The sequence below is a fragment of the Sinohyriopsis cumingii genome, chromosome 11, assembly GCF_028554795.1.
Source record: "Sinohyriopsis cumingii isolate HCF-2022 chromosome 11, ASM2855479v2, whole genome shotgun sequence".
Lineage (NCBI taxonomy): Eukaryota > Metazoa > Mollusca > Bivalvia > Unionida > Unionidae > Sinohyriopsis > Sinohyriopsis cumingii.
Genome location: NC_142971.1, coordinates 70,351,689 through 70,369,609, shown reverse-complemented (window position 1 = coordinate 70,369,609; position 17,921 = coordinate 70,351,689). Strand labels below are relative to the sequence as shown.

General features: G+C 35.0%; 1 long non-coding RNA gene across 5 annotated transcripts in view; it reads left to right on the top strand.

Annotated features, from left to right (window-relative positions):
- LOC149788675 (uncharacterized) overlaps positions 1-16,565 on the top strand; it is a 45,796-nt gene extending 29,231 nt beyond the window's left edge. The window contains exons 3-6 of one of the 5 annotated variants that reach the window (XR_016424200.1): positions 1,303-1,478; positions 3,402-3,525; positions 4,169-4,309; positions 16,524-16,565. This is a non-coding gene — a long non-coding RNA (uncharacterized LOC149788675). Of the gene's footprint in view, positions 1-1,302; positions 1,479-3,401; positions 3,526-4,168; positions 5,952-16,523 lie in introns of those variants that run through there. The other 4 variants (XR_016424202.1, XR_016424201.1, XR_016424199.1 and 1 more) reach the window with 4 other exon arrangements.
- The last annotated feature ends 1,356 nt before the right edge of the window (positions 16,566-17,921 follow it).

The following is a 17,921-nucleotide window of genomic DNA, read 5'->3' as shown; positions in this document are numbered from 1 at the left end:
GAGAGTTTCATTTTCAGAACTTCTAGCAGAATGTTCTTATTATTTTCTGTCATGTTGAGATGAGTCACTTGATGAGGGCCCGGGTATGCTGATCGCATCCACCAGCTGTTAGTACATCTTCCTCCACAGACCTTTGAATAATACCGGCATTTGGAGAAGGCCCCTGAAAAACATCGCACAGTTGCATCCATTACTTGGGGAAGTTGACATTTGATTTTTATAACATCACCACTATTGACCTCCATCATTTGCTTGGAGATTAAACCGCAACGTGGTATAATGTCTCGGCTGACAATTTTCTGTTTGAGCCTTTTTCTTTCTCTTGTGCTTATTCCTGGAAAAATGTTTTCACTAAATATTGCAGAATTACACCGTTTGAACTGTAAACGACCCAAATGGATGGGATCCGACAGTCTTTCTACTTTCCACATTGGATGCAGAATGGTGTAAGCATTTTGGAAGCCAGCAGCAGCCTGTGCATCTCCATCTGTTGTTGCATGTCTAATGAAAATCTCTTGCAGCACAAACTTGTTTCCCATTTCTCTTGCCATTTCACACTCTGAATGTGGTGCAACTGGTGACGATTTGCTGTGCAGTCAACATGGCCTCCTGGACATTTCTAGTCAAAACCTTTCCCCTTCATCCATGCTCCAGTTCAACACTGCTTGTTTTCTACTGTAGTCTCCTCAATCTATTGCTTCTGTGTAACAGTTTCGCAGGCAATTCCAACAGCTTGTGATGAACTTTGACCAGGTTTCTTTTCATGTCCAAAGCTAATGGCATTGTATCTTGCATCAAAAGCAAAATTTATTTGCTCAGAATGCTGAACACCACGCATAACATTAACTTGTTTGACTAGTTTCAGCTTGTCTGTCATGTCCATTTCATTGAGCTCCACAGTTGCTTTGCCTACAAGGTTGGAGGCCCTTTGCATAGCTGTTCTGCTAGGTGGCGGAATGTCAGTGGCTGCAAGCAAGTATCTAGCCCTGGTATTGCACATTGGTGTATCTTGTAGTCCAGCTTGAAACATCGTATTTACAGCAGCATGATTTGGCCCAGGTCTATTTGTTTTTATCTCAGCATCCAACTTATACTCTGGTGACTTAAAGCTACAGATTTTACACATCATGGTATGCTTTCAAGCAAGTCCCCATTTTTTTCATGAGCAATTTGGAACTCTGGTCTGCCACATATGTTGACTTGATTACCATGGCTATGAATGATATCATTCGACATTTCAACATTTTATTTCATACAGATCATACGTGTCCAATCGTGCTCATTTGAATTTGTCTCTTTCAGGTCTAGTTTTGCTTTGGATGATGGTCGTAGAATTTTTGCAGACCCAGGTGTGTCATTACAGTCTGGTGCCTGAACTGACTTGAGACCCCCATTTGTCGGCTTTGTCACTGCTATGAGAGAGAACTTGTCTGCGTCAGTTCTTCTAGTCACTGGAGCAAATGCAGCACTGGAACTTGGTAGAGTATCATCAGTCAGATATGTGACTCCTTTGTTATGTGGAATATATCCAGGTTTTAAAAAAGTTGTCTTCCTCTTCGTGTACCCTTTCATGGTTTCAGTTACAATAACAGCATGTAAAATACAAGAATTATCTTCTCTCTCTCTCTCTCTCTCTCTCTCTCTCTCTCTCTCTCTCTCTCTCTCTCTCTCTCACTTATACAACTAGGAGAAGGCATGCCAGCTTGGTTTCAGAGAACTTCACCAACTCTTCAAATGATGTCATGTACTTGGTTATATCCAGCTTGCATATTTAGATGCTACCAGATTTCAGGTGTTACCTTTCATTGACAAGCTCTAGTTTAATTCCTCTAAACCTGATAAGGAAAACCATTGATGTTTATCACAAAAGAATGCAGAGACGTTTCATAGAACAAAATTTGTCAACTTCAGGTTTTAAATTTTCATTAAAATTTAAGTTAAATTTAAATTTTCATATCAAAATATGTATCATTTTTAAAATTAAATTTTCTAAGAAAGTTAAACAGTCAAGCTTTTTTTCCTAGTAATTTCCAGATTGGTGTTAGAACTAAAAACTAATTACAGTTTTTTGAAGTGTTTATCTTGGTTAGCAAAATCACAATTAAACTTTACGTTTGTGCATTTTTGAAATTCGGACATTTGGAATTGGCTTGTGCTTGTGTTACAGCGGTGTCAGCTAAAAGCCTATAACTATCCTATTCATGGATGAAATTCCTTAAAACTTTGCAGCAGTATTTAAGAGACATTGATTTGTCACGGATGGAAGTTTTGTCCATGGAGGTGAAATTGTCTAACCCTGTCAGGAATCGGGTCACAATTAATAATTCCAGTTCAGTATCCACGAATGCAGTTCTAGTCTATTTTTAGAACATTTTTCCTCTCTCATTTTGGTGTTGATAGAAGAGTTTTATTTATACATTTTGGTAGGGATTTAAAGGTATCTGTTTATTCTTAATAATATGAGCTCAGGGTGTTGTTATCTGGGTGTATTTCGGCGACAGTGCACAGTGAGTAATAAGGCCTGGGTGATGATCCGGAAGTGAAATCTGTGTTCTGTTTACATGCTGCTATTTTGACAGTCCAGCATCTCAAAAAAGAGCAGGTCAACCTTTGACGAGAACTTCACCGTGAAGTCATCTTTGAATGTATTTTAGATTAACATATGATTTGTATTGATTGTCACACAGTAGAAAAGTCAGTCCTGTGAAACAAATGTAGAGAACATATAGTAATATTAATTGTGTTCTGTGTCCATTTGAGGAAAAGGACTTATTTGTGCCAGCATGGACCAGCAGTGGAAAGTCCTTTTTTATGAATCCATTCTAGTTTTGTGCATCCCTTGTCTTGATATATGTTGTTTACTTTGATTTGTGTGACTTCACAGGTATGTGTTTACATGACTAGCTTTTGACTGGTGTGACTTCACAGGTATGTTTACATGACTGGCTTTTGAAAGACGTATGTGACTGCAGCGGAATGTATTTGTGTGACCAGCTTTTAATATACAAGTGTGACTTCAAAGGCATGCGTTTACATGATCGGCCTTTGTTAGACAGGTGTGACTTTAAACGTATACGTTCATATGACCGGCCTTTTGTAGATATAGGTGTAACTTTAAACAAGCAAGCGATTTTGAATTGAAACCGATTATTTTAAGCTGTTTTGGCTACCCAATTCATTGTCATTAAAATTGTGTAGAGTTACAAATATAAACGAAGCCAAATGGAAAGTGTTATCCGTGGATTCTCCAGTGAATACTTAATATATCTCTAATTCTTTATGCTTTGATTTCAGTTCGAGTAGTTAGATTAGAATTAGTTACTAGGTCGAAATGCGAGTGTGTCTGCAACTCATATGCATATACCACCGGCTCTGTATCATTATTTTTTATATATGTTTAGTCGTGATGGCGAATGAAATGGTGCGTGCAGCCAAGACGACGAGTACCATTTACCCGTGGAGCTGGGTTCGAATCTCCGAAGAGTTAAAGAGATAATATTCTTGCGAAAATTGAAATCTCTTTAAGTAGGTATTAATATCTTACATCTATATACCGATCCATGCGTTAGATTATTAATTGTATGGCCTGTATGTAGAATCACCTTAGAGTTATACAGTGATTCATACTGCGGATAATTAATTCATTGGCTTGTATGTAGAATCACCTTACAGTTGTACAGTGATTTATACTGGGGATAATTAATTATTTGGCCTGTATGTAGAATCACCATACAGTTATACAGTGATTCATAATGGGGATTATTAATTCAGTGGTCTGTATGTAGAATCACCTTAGAGTTATACAGTGATTCATACTGGGGATAATTAATTCATTGGCTTGTATGTAGAATCACCTTACAGTTATACAGTGATTCATACTGGAGATTATTAACTCAGTCGCCTGCATGTAGAATCACCTTACAGTTATACAGTGATGCTGGAGATTATTAATTCACTGGCCTTCTCACTTTGTTTGCAAACCAATAATGCATGGTGTTTCAATGCGCACATGCATATAGTCTAGAGTTAGTTTTAAGCAGTACATATTTAATTGATTCCTAAGATATTGCTCTTTTATACACAAGGTGAAAGTTCAATAAGCATTTCTAAATTAAATAGTAGTTATATATTGGATTTTGGATGGAAGTTGATTCACTTTCTTTTGCAGCCGACATTGGCAGTGTGTTAGGTTGACAATTCATTTCACCTAGATTCACAGTAAATTAAAACGTCACGATGGCGGCATCAAGATCACAATATGCTGCTTGCAGATTGGTCGAAGACAGGACTCTGGAACTAGAAACGACAGGTATGTGATAGATAAATTGAATATAACAACTTGGACACATATAACATGATCTGGTCGAAGATAGGACTATGGAACTAGAAACGACAGGTATGTAATAGATACATTGAATATAACAACTTGGACGTAGATAACACGATCTGGTCGAAGATAGGACTATGGAACTAGAAACGACAGGTATGTGCTAGATACATTGAATATAACAACTTGGACACATATAACATGATCTGGTCGAAGATAGGACTATGGAACTAGAAACGACAGGTACGTGATAGAAAAATTGAATATAACAACTTGGACACATATAACATGATCTGGTCGATGATAGGACTCTGAAACTACGAATGAAAGGTAAGTGATAGATAAATTGACTATAACAACTTGGACACATATAACATGATCTGGTCGAAGATAGGACTATGGAACTACGAACGAAAGGTATGTGATAGATAAATTGAATATAACAACTTGGACATAGAAAACATGATCTGGTCGAAGACAGGACTATGGAACTAGATACGACAGGTGTGTGATAGATAAACTGAATATAACAACTTGGACACAGATAACATGATCCACCCTAATCAATAAACACAGAAAAGTAGCATTTACAAACATCCTTTTAAATTCCCTAGTATGATGTCAATTATGTCTGTTAACCAGCACCTGAACATAATTTATTCCTTTTTACGTCGTAAAGTTTTATCAATCTTATTATCAGGTTTGACGCAGCTTATTTCAATGTTATCACTTATAACTCACATTTTTGTTTTTATGTTAAACTCGTAAAATATTTTCATCAGCTCCCCACAAAATATTTGGAATTTCACAATATTGTAATGAGTCATTAATTAATATTTATAATTTTCCATTTATTTTTGATCTTCTATTATTTAGGTCTTGTAACTGTAGTGTAACATTTTCAAAAAAAATCACTGATCGATGTTTGAAATAATGCTATGGATAGGGTACGTGGTATGGATTTATGTTTTCTTAATTAAGACGTTCAGCAATTTTTTAAACAAAATTGATCGAGGAACTCAGTCTTTTCTTTTACATTTGTGGCTATGGAATTGGCGTATTTTGAATAAAGACCGTCTATACCATTCCTGATGCATTTCAAATGTACCTACCATTTAAACCTTACGTTAAAAAGGCAGTGTTATTGAGAAATATTAAACGGACAGAGACTGTCAATTTTATACCTATTCCTTCCGTGCCCATGCTTAATATCATGTGTGGTGCTGGCCGAGGACAAAGATGTGAGATGAATATATTTTTCGGAACTGCAATCTCTACGGAGCTTCAATGGAGAATCCGTTAATTATCAAATTGTAAATGATTGTGCTTGGCACCTTTAAATCATTGTAAAACGTGATTGTACTCTTTATATATAAATACAGCCATGGTTACATATGTTAGAAAATAAATCAGTGTACCTATCATTGCCAGGTTAAGCATAGTTACGAAAGTGCACCTATCAATATTAGCGAAAATATTTCATATAAAAAATGTAGATGAATTTAAAATACCATATGTTAAAAAATATGATCTATATACAATTTATGATATCATGAATCAATTTACGAAAACACATATTCACGTTTGGGTTATCAGAAATATTTTCAATGTGTAATATTATACATTTAACTATTTGTGATACAATCATTTCTTCATATCGTAAAATAATACATCATAACTTCGATTTATTGATATAAAAAAAATGTCAACTGTATTTAAACGAATAAATCTAGATTATAAATAGATTTTACCAGCATGATATTCTTTAAATTAACAAACTCGGAATGAAATACAAGAAAATCTTTTATTTATTTATTTATTTATTTATTATTGGACGTCACCTATATCAAAGTTTCTTTTGTGGCCTCAAGTATTGTCCTGGAAAGCGAAATTAACTAAATGACAAGTTCAAGTATACGAGATCAATGGTAAACTGAAAGAAAACATAGATAAACTGAAGCTAGCATAAAGAAATTAATAGATCAATATTCAACGAGTAGAGGAAACAATCATGCTTCCTACGGAAAAAAACAATAAATACTGATACATGCAAAATAGGACACACTAAAAAAAAAAAAAATTGTTCACACAGTTCTAATATTAAAAAGGTCTATTGCATACAACTTTAAAACTTCTCTAATTAGTATCGAAGTTGTGCATACCACAAATCCTGATAATTATGCGGAAAATTTGAATATTTTGTTTCTGAAATAAAAATAAGGAAAAAATACATTCTCATGAAAATGAAAAAATTGGAAAAAGGAAAACGTTTTCCGAAGCAAGATCATGAATTATGGAAGCGTCTGTAGCCAGATAAATTAGGTAGTCCTCCTCCATTTCACAAACTAACACAAATGTACGCACAAGATGGTCTTAAGTTTGAAGAATAAGAAAATCTTTCACGCTTTACAGACATATTTCTTGAGAAAATTTCGTACGGCTAACAAACAAAAAAAAAAAACAAAAAAAAAAAAAAGAATTTGGGTAAGTCTATCTTTCGTGTGAAGGCTATGGGAATGAGCATTCGTACGTTATTTTTTTTTAAATTGTTTTTTTTAGAATACACAAATACCCCACCACCTTCAATCATAGCATGACTGATAGCAAGTTCTTGGACAAGAGACTTCACACTATTGTCTCCGTGTTAAATCTATCAGTGTAAATGGCATTCAGATTACCCACACGCACTCTCAAACACACCCCACCCCAATCTCGGCAATTCACGATCCGAAACTTTCCTTGTTATCTACCCATCCTCTTGAAACATGATACCCATTATGATAATCCTCTCTTAATCAGTGTAACAATTCAGGATACAAGAACAGGGGAATGACGGACAGATAGAAACGAAAATCAATCTTTGCGAAGACACTTTACCCCAATTGTTTGAGTATTAAATAACCTACTTGTGTTGTTGTGCGTAAAAACACCAAATCAAACTAAACTAAATATCTGGCCAAACTTGCAGATGGTTTTGAAAACAGAAAGTTCACTGACCTTTAATTTGCTACACAATATCATTTTCTGGTGGCAAAGAAATATGATTATAATGAAGACGAAAGAGAAGTGGAGCATTTTTTTTAATAGCACAATTGTTTTTTTAAATTTAAATATTTGAAATAATGGTGCACAAATCATGTCTTTTATCATAAACATCCCTGAAACACTTTAAAACTGCAGAACACAGACAGCGTCGGTTAGCCTTTGAAAGCCCCCACCCCTCAAACATAAAGAAAACACAGGAAGGATAAGATTTACAACAACAACGTTACATAAATAATAGAAATAACGATCATCGTACATGACCATATTAACAACGATAACGATTATAAAAATTTGGTGGCAATGATGTAGGTACTGTTATTCTTGTGACGATTATTTTGATAAATAATTTGACAATGTTGATAACGACGAGGATAATGATAACATTTTTTAAAACGTTCCTCCTCAGTGATTTCTATACCCAGCTCGTAAATCGGGAGTTCAGTTATTTGTTCTTGTTAAAGTTTAGAACCAATCTATAAATAAACAAGTGTACGTTACACTTGATAACCCCATTGCCCTGACATTCAGTTCCATTGAGTATACTTATCACAGTACAGTGCTATGAATTGTGCAATAAAATACCACTGGAGAAAATCACACCCTTTGAAAAATGCAGCACACTTTGCTTAGATTGCATATGGTGCCTACAGTGGTTACGTTGCAGAATGGTAAGATTTTTCTAAATTCTTTGGTTCAATCAGCGAGTAATTATTTTCTTGCGGCGATGGAACACAGGTCTGACTATGTTAAACGGTTGAAGGCTGTACGTCACTATGTCCTGATGACGTCACAATGAACAGCATCGGAGCCGACAAGTAGACTGGATCCCTGTTGTACTTTAACAACTGGTAGGAGCATTGATCAGCCTTGACCTTTCCTAAAACATGGTCACGAACCCTGTATCTAATGTAAACAAGATGGACGATGCGTAGATGATCACGCAATTTATATGCCCTGATGCAAACGAAATAAAATTATTGGAGAAAATAATATGTGAAACTTTAGATCTAATACTGCATCATTTTGTGTTCTAACTGTTTAACGTAGGAATGTATTTAAAATTAGCGGGAAGCTCTGGAACACTGTAATGGCATTCGGTATGTTAAAAAATAAAAACGGTTTTGTTATACTTATCTACTGACAATATCTCGTTCACACGTTCAGAGTGCTATATTGAACCTATTTTGTATTGCAGAACACAAAATGGTTTACGTAACAGTAATTTTCGTTTGTTTTTATATCTATATATATATGGCTAAAAGCATCATGCGATGAAGCCAAGTGTGCGGATCTAACACCCACTGGTTACTCCATCAAGTCGTTCCCCCTTAATTCTCGCGGAGGTGGAATTGCTGTCATCACAAAAAACTCCATGATAAAACGTTTTAACTCCACCACAACATTCAATTTCGACCACACATCGTTTGAACTAGTCCAAGCCACATGCACACTGGAGCAAAGGTCTGTCCATTTTTTCTGTCTATACCATCATCATCATCATCATCATGTCTCATGACCTAGAGTGGTCGTTGAGGCACTGTGCTGCTGAACATCTGACCAGTTCCCTCCACTTGTCTCGATCATGTGCCAATGCCTGTGTCTCCGCAAACCTTTTCCTTGTCCATTCTATGATGATGTCAGTCCACTTTTTTTCTCTGTCTACCTCTCCTTCTGCCACCCTGGACGCTGTCCTGCAGGACTGTTGTGGATAGACTGTTGGCTCTAGTGCCAACAGTCTATCCTGTCTATACCGCCCTCCTCCTATTAGAAAAAACAAGCTGGCTGACTCTCTTTTTGGAGCAGTTTTCGAATCTTCTGGACTATGGAAATTCGATTGGTGGCAACCTAATTATTCTTGCAGATTTCAACTTTCACTCTGACTGTCCCGGAAACTCAAATACATCGAAACTCATAGATTCCATTAATGTTTTCAACCTCAAACAGTCAGTTCCCCAACCCATCCATAAACATGGTCACATTTTAGACTGGTTTCTTCATAGACCTGATGATAACATTCTACAGTCCTCCCTGGTATCCCATGACCTTGCATCAGATCACCTCTGCATTATATGCCATCTTGATGTATCAGTCCCTAACCCTCCACCTTTATCTGCTACTAATAGAAACCTCCATATGATAAATAGAACCAAACTAATGCATGACATCCAAGATAACCTAACAACTTGCTTACCTCCTACCGCAGAACAACTCGATAACTATCTGTGTTCATTGCTTGACAAACATGCCCCAGCTACCAAGTGCAGAGTATCAATTCAAACATGTTCTCCATGGTATAGCAGTGTTAGGGACCAGCTTTGCACTGCTAAAAGAGACCGCCGTAAAGCTGAAAGGCTCTGGCTTTCCACCAGACTCACTATAGATAAGCAAATATATGAAGTCGCTAGGAAGAATGTCACAAATATAGTCCATGCAGCGAAATCAGCCCACTACACTACTAAGATCATGGAAAGTTCCAGCTGCAAAGAGCTCTTTGAGATTACTAACAAGCTAATGTCAAGGAACAAATCAACACCACTTGCAACTACCTTCTCTCCAATCGTCCTTCCGGACATGTTTGCAGATTTCTTCTGTGACAAAGTACAAACCATTAGAGATAAGCTTGGCACCACAATTTCGATTGACTGGTCAATTCACAAATATCTTTCAGCTGATGCCATTACAACACTTGTGTGTTCATTAATAGTTTCAAGACTGGACTAAAACTCAATTCCATCTGGTTCATCTCAATATCTACTCCAGAAACTTGAAAAAGTTCAAAACACAGCTGCTCAGACAAAATTTGTTCTCTGTGCTACGTTTCACTGTCGGACTCTAGTCCAACATACCTATTTGATCTCACCCATATGTACACACCAGTAAGGTACTTACGCTCCTTTTCTGACAATCATATACTCATTATTCCCACTATGAAAACAAAGTCACATGGATAGCGTTCTTTTGCATACCAAGGCCCAGCAACATGGAATGAATTGCCCACTGAACTTACAAAGACACAGTGATTACATTCAAGAGGGCTCTCAAAACTCACTTATTTTGACTGCAAGAACAAACTTAAAGACCTAATAATGTTTCCTACCTGAAATATTCTCAGCATTTTTAAAAAAAAATGTTTTTCTAATTTCATGGTGTTTGTTTTTGTAATAATATTATTATGTTTTTTCTTTTAGGTGTTGTCTAATGGTGTAAAGCACTTAGAGCTTCTAAAGATTAGGCGCATTACAAAGTCCTCAATATTATTATTATTATCTATGCATTATGTAAACAATGAACAAGGGTGTGATTTTTACGGAGGGATAAATTTAACAATCATTTGGACAGAAACAATAAGGGAAAAACAATAGATGCTTTACACATTTGCTTTTATTGCATACTGTAGATTATGTTGCTTTGATACAGTTCATTCGCAAAATGAAATGGCAGTGAAAAAGTCAGTATTACTTCTGCTAGGTTTAAATAGACCTATACCTAAAATGTTGATCTTATATATAGCAATACAATTCTACATTGAAAATACAGTCCAATGCACACAAAAAGCCCGGGAAAATATTTTTGCTTGGCCCATAATAATAATAATAATAATGACCTTATTTAAAGAGGGTAACACAATTAGCTAAAAACTAATCTACCTTGAGGCCATTGGCACAGATAAACTTGTCTTCTTCTCAGTTTCATACATTACTTTTCAGTATAATTAATTTGAGTGACAAATATGTGAAAACATATATTAATAAAAATGCCAGCAATTGTGCAAATGATGTTGTTGTGTGACCTATTCTAAACATGATCATGTGTTCCACTTGATAGGTCTGTTCACTAAGTTTCCTCAATATCCAAAGTTCATTGATCTAAAATGAAAAGTATTAAATGTGCAAGTTATTAAAAGTAATTTGCATGACTTATTGTGATGCTGATTTCAAGTTGAAGACTTAAACATTTAATTTCATACCTAAAATAGAAAATCATCTGTAAAATAAAGCAACAAGAAAAAAGAAATGGAAATGTTAAATAATCAAAAATTAAGAAAAAGAAGTCCACATAATTAACTTGCTTTTATAGATATCTCCAACTTTAGACTTTGGACTACCTTAATGAGATGCAGCTATCACCAACATGTAGACAAGCATGGCACAAGAACTGCAGACCCTAGTGATGCTGCAGTTGTATTAACAATGAAGGGGAAAGCATGTTACAATGTAACAGTACTCTGTTCAAACCTTGCACAGTCACAGAGGCACAATAAGTCACTGCTGACTTCAGTTTAGCAGTCAGTCATATACCTTAGTGATGGTACAGTTGTATTCCGTATGGAGTCATAGGGGCCCCGAGTGGTCTAAAGCGCTCTTCGTTACGGATCACTGCCATCTCACCTCTGTCTGCATGGGTCCGAGTCTTGGATTCAGCTAATGTGGATATGTGAGAAAGCTTGCCAGTAGTTTCTCGTGGGTCGGTGGTTCTTTCCGGGGTTTTCCTGGGTTCTTCCTCCACCATTAATACTGGCCGCCATGTATAGCCTATCGTGTACTGAAAAATGGCATTAAACCCTACAACAACTACAACTAAATGTACAACTATGGAGTCATAAACCCTAGTGCTGGTACAGCTGTAATTCCTGGGAATATGGAGTCATGGTCATAGACCTAGTGGCGTAAATTACAATGAATGAGCACTCTGTTCAAATATATTATAATAGGTTTAAGAAACAAAAACAACAACAACAACGTCATTAAATACATCACAGTATGTGTACCACGTAACCGAGAGATTTACCATACAATGTCAACAGGGTTTGCAACTTTGTTTCATTGATTATATGAACACTAGATATAGCCCAAAGAAAGTGCATACACACCATTACGACAAACTATATTCTTGAAGATTACTTGGAGTATGTTCAGTTCCAAGGTTTTTGTCCAACTCTAAACCTTTTTCTCTCCTACTCCAGATTTCTTCATAGCTTTTTCTATTATGCATGACAGGGGAGGGTAAATCAAAAAGCATAAAGTATTGCAATGAAATTGTGTACCATATTAAATGTATATAGAAAATGGGAATTATTAACACTTTTTATCATTGTTTTCATACGTCACTAATGATTAATGTGTGGAAATTCATCATTGATCTAGAATCTATAGGACACGGTTTTACTTACGCAAGAATGTTTGTATATTTGGATTATTGCACCATAGGCGGGTCACAATTTGATATACTAATAGTATTGGTATATCAATTTGCTTTATACTGTACCAACACTTTAAATGCCATGTTATTATAATGTATGTGGTATGTATGTATAACACACCAAGATTTTTAAATGAACCAAATCATTTGATGTTTTAGAATGCATTCATCTAGCAGAGCATTGATAGCATAATCTTACACTTTGGAGAAATTCAAGGGAGTTGTTTTGGAAGAAAAAATGTATTTCCATTCTACCCACATAATGATGACATTCTTCTATACTGGTACTTGATACACAGAAAGGAAACATTTACCAAGGTGAAGTTATGGAAACGTTATTAATAGTGTGGCAAACAAATGCTTATTTTGCAGTTCCAAGGGAAACATTTTTGTTCCTAGAAAGTAAAGTATGTGAACAACTGGTATAATAACGTAATGCACATCTGTATATCAATATATATACCTCAAGTAGTTGTTTCTAAATGGAGCTAATAGTTTTTGGTTATAAATGTCAAATTAAACATTTTACAAAATGTGTACAAATTTTAATGGCATGAAACCTATTCAAGTCATCTACATACTATAGTAAAATATGCTTACGTGTTATTTGTCTGACATAAGTGATTGTTGATTAACCATGTCAGCAAGTTTTCTTGAAATAAGTCTCATTACTTGTTTTCAATAGGTGTACAAAATTAAATGACAAGAAAAGAGTCACCAGAACTTAAACAGATATTAATGCCTACTGAATATATCTAAATATCTGATATTGCCTGGTTTGATTAAATTTTCTTTTTTTCTTTTTGTTGATAGCTTGCTTACATGTAAATGGTAAACAAGGCTTTGGTAAAAGAATATCCAAGAATATATTTTTTTTTAAATATTAAAAGAATTGCTATAAAGACTTCAAATTCCAATCAGATTATCTGTATGCTATAAATATGCCTACTAAATTTCATTTGTCTGCTTCAAATGGTTTTGACTTAATCTTCATTTCAAGGTTGTGTGCAACAATTCATATTAAATGTATATAGAAACGGGATTATTAACCCTTTTTATCATTGTTTTCATACATCAATAATGATTAATGTGTGGAAATTCATCGTTGATCTAGATTTAATAGGACACTGTTTTATTTACGCGAGAATGTTTACATATGCATATTATTGCCAGGGGCGGTTCTCAGTTTGATATACTAACAGTATTGGTATATGAATTTGCTTAAAACCAACACTTTAATTTACATATCATTTATAATGCATGTGGTGCGCATATATATATATATATATATATATATATATATAACAAAGATTTTTAAATGACCCAAATCATGGGATGTTTTAGAATACATTCATCTAACAGAGCAATGATTTTATAGCCTTACGATTTGGTGAAATTGAAGCAAGTTGTTTTGGAACAAAAAAAATATATTTCCATGCTAGCCACACAATAATGTCATTCTGCTTTATTGGTACTTAATACATGGAAACAAAACATTTACCAAGGTGAAGTTAAGAGAATGTCATTAATAGTGTAGCATACATATGCTGATTTTGCAGCCCAAAGGGAAACATTTTTGTTCCTAGAAAGTAAAATATGTGAAATTCGGTACGATAACATAAAATCTATTGAATTAATCCACCTATGTATACCAACATATATACCTTGCCTGCATCAAGTATTTGGTTTTAAATGGAGCCAACAGTTATTATCAAAAAAGTCAAATTAAATATTTTACTAAATGTGTACAATTATTAATGGCATGAAAACCTATTCAGGCCATTCATATATTAACAAAACATGCTTATACATGTTATTTGTCTGACATAAGCGATTGCTGATTAACCATGTAAGCAAGTTTTCTTGAAATTAACGTAATTAAAAGTTTTAAATAGGTGTGCAAAATTATTGACAGAAAAAGAGTCACCTGAACTTAAACAGATATCAATGCCTACTGAATATATCTAAAATATCTGATATTGCATGGTTTGATTAAATTTATTTTTTGTTTTTGTTTCTTATTTTTTGTTGATAGATTGCTTACATGTAAATGGGAAAACAAGGTTTTGGTATTAAACAATGTCCAATAATATTTTTTAAAATGAAACGAATTGCTACAATGACTTCAAATTCCAATCACATTATCTGCATGTTGTAAATATGCCTACTAAATTTCATTTCATCAACTCTGGTAAAACCCACTAACCAACCAAAAGCTACTGGCATGATTTCTCACATACCCACATTAGTCGAGTCTGAGATTCATACCTAAATGGACACAGATGAGATGGCAATGATCGGTAATGGAGAGCTATGTAGGTAACTCAGCCACCTGGGGTCATCCCAATGGTTTCCCTTGATTAAAATTGATGCAATTTGCACATGAACTTAAATAAATATGAAAATACTTTAAGTGATTTCATTTGGGGAAGACTGAAAATTTCTTTGGAATAAAACTTAACGAAGTCAAAGTACAATAATGGCAAGGGTTGTAAAAAGGCACAGGCACTTGATTCCGGGGTAAACTAATGTTTACACTCATCAATTAACTGTTAATTGGTGAGTGTACACATTAGTTTACCCCGGAATCAAATGCCTGTGTAAAAAGGCACCAATTAGCCACAGGGACTCCAGTTATTATTAGAATATAGCATGTGGTTTTAAGATATTCTCGTAGCTGTGCTTGCCCAAGTCACTAAAATGTTAAAGGCATTTAATACATGCAAAAACGTCTAAAGGGTATAAGAATCTAACCGGTCTTTGCAGGAAGCAAATTTGAAATCGTTGACAACATTCACATGAGCTGCACACTTTATGGTCTTTGTGCAACATAAGCATTCTATACATGAATGTGCAGTTTTATAATTTATAACATAAATGATGAACAATCGAAATCAATTTTTTTATTGGGATGGTATGAACAAACCTGTGTTCGAAGTGTGCTACTAAAGACGTCCACCATTTTTGAAAAAGCGTCGGTAACTACCGAGCATCTGGGAGCGAGGCTAAACCGCCAAATAGTCGGGTTCTTGGTTATTAACCTTTGATGCAATATGGCCCGGAGGCTCCAATGAACGTTTGTTGTGTATTAATGCGCTGAGAGACGCCCAATGTTAATGAAGCGCGAGCTACGAGGAACGCGTAGCTGGATTTTGTAGCAGACGACAGGAATCATGGAGAGTACAGAAGTTTACATGCAAACAGGACTTTTCTTTGAAGTAGTCAGGGTAGTATATATATGAAATGCTGAACATCATTGGCAAATACTGGAGGATGATATATCCTATATATTTATCGATTATTTTTATATATATTTTTTTAAACTATTGTTTTAAATTCCACGGGTAATATTAGGGCTGCGTGTTACCGTCAGTAAAAGAAAATATTTTTCTCTACACCTATTTCCATTATATTAATTTTTAGAAGGAAACGGGTGTTTTCAGTAACTGTTCTCTTTTCACTGACATTAACTAGTGCCTTAAATGAATGCAGATTCTTTATATTTTCGAAAGATATCCGTTATTCACTCGTTTGAAGCAAAAATTCTCTATCTATTGACTGAAAGTGAAAAACAACAACACGTATTTCACTTTACTCAGTAGTGACTTATTAAAGTTATTAAATGAAAAAATACATTATGTGTATTCCTTGCAGATGCGAACATTATGACATTATTATTATTATTATTAGTAGTAGTAGTAGTTGTTGTTATTTTTGTTGTTGTAGTTGCAAAACAGTATGAAATAGCAACTATGATAATAACAATAATAGTACAAATAATACGACTATTACGATAATGGTGGTGGTGGCTAAATTTAGGATAGTAGACTACTGTTTAGATCAGAAATGAGTGTATAGATATTTACACGTTTATTTTGCATTGTTTACTATAAGTGTATATGTCTGTATTTTGTGTATTCCGTTTCCTTACGTCTGAAATTTTTATCCACAGCCGGCAGTGAACCCGTCTACAATGGCGTTGTGGTGACAGAAGCAGACCTGTTTACCCATCCGTATTTTACCGTATTTGTACGGAATAAGGCCCATCCGTACGGTCCTACGGTCATTGATCTGAAAATACGATTTGAGGTTGCATTTATTTTTTTTATTTTTTTAAATTATTTTTTACGTTTTTTTAAATTCCGGTTCGTTTCGTTGTCTCGTCTCTTTGGTCCGTGTCCGTGTCCGCAATTTGCGCCACATCACTGATTTTAACATTCTCAACATCCGGTTATTTAAACAAAGAAAATGCCGCCGACAAGAAAGTTTCAGCAGGATTCTGATGATGAAAATGCAAAGTCGAAACATAGAAAACAGCATTTTCTTCCAGTTTATCATACTCTGTGGCCATGCCTGAAACCATCGTCCAAAGGAGAACATTTTGTGCTTTGCACTGTTTGCAACGTTGATTTTTCCTGCGCACATGGTGGAAGGAATGACTGTTCACGGCATGTGGAATCCGAAAATCATGCGAAATTGGCATCATTAGTGAAGGGAAATAGAAATATTCTGTCGATGATGAAGGGAAAGGAAGTCAGTGATCAACACATATTTCAAAAGCAAATAACCCGTGCTGAGGCGATTTTATGTGAGATTATCGTAAATATGAATTTGTCATTGAGCACAGCCGACAAGTTAACGGAAGCAATGAAAAATATGTTCCCAGATTCCAGAATTGCACAAGGTACTTAGAAACAATCTCTCTCTCTCTCTCTCTCTCTCTCTCTCTCTCTCTCTCACACACACACAAACACAGATGCACACTCTTAATCTTATAACTTCAGATTGACACATTGTCCTTAGACCGATGTGGGTTCTTTTTCCTTTCATATCAGATCCAAACTTGTTTTTTTAAAAATAGTTTTTTAAAATAAAAATTAAAACGGAAACTAAACAATCACAGTTTAAGGTCAAAGAATCGCCGCCCCCCCCCCCATACTGCTGTGTTTGCTAGATGCATGAAAGCTGCTAAACTTGTTTAAACATTAAATATTTCCATAAATAGTATTGACTATAAAAAAATTATCAAAATAGGATAGAATTTCATAGATGTAGATACTAAATGCAATGATCTCGGTGTAAATGTTAAATATATTAAAAAATTCAGGTTATGCACGTTATTACAGTTGTATGTATCTTAGCTATACTCTGTCCTTAGTTAATTAGTTTGCAGATATTAGAATAATATCTGAAATGCTTTGGTTTTTTTGGTAAATAATAGGCTTCATAATATAAACTTTCTGCCAGTGGTTTCCATTTTGTAATGTTATTGCTGGCGTTCTTTAGGAATGAGGTGCTGTCGCAACAAAGCAACTGCTGTTATAAAGGAAATGTCAACAATTCAGATGAG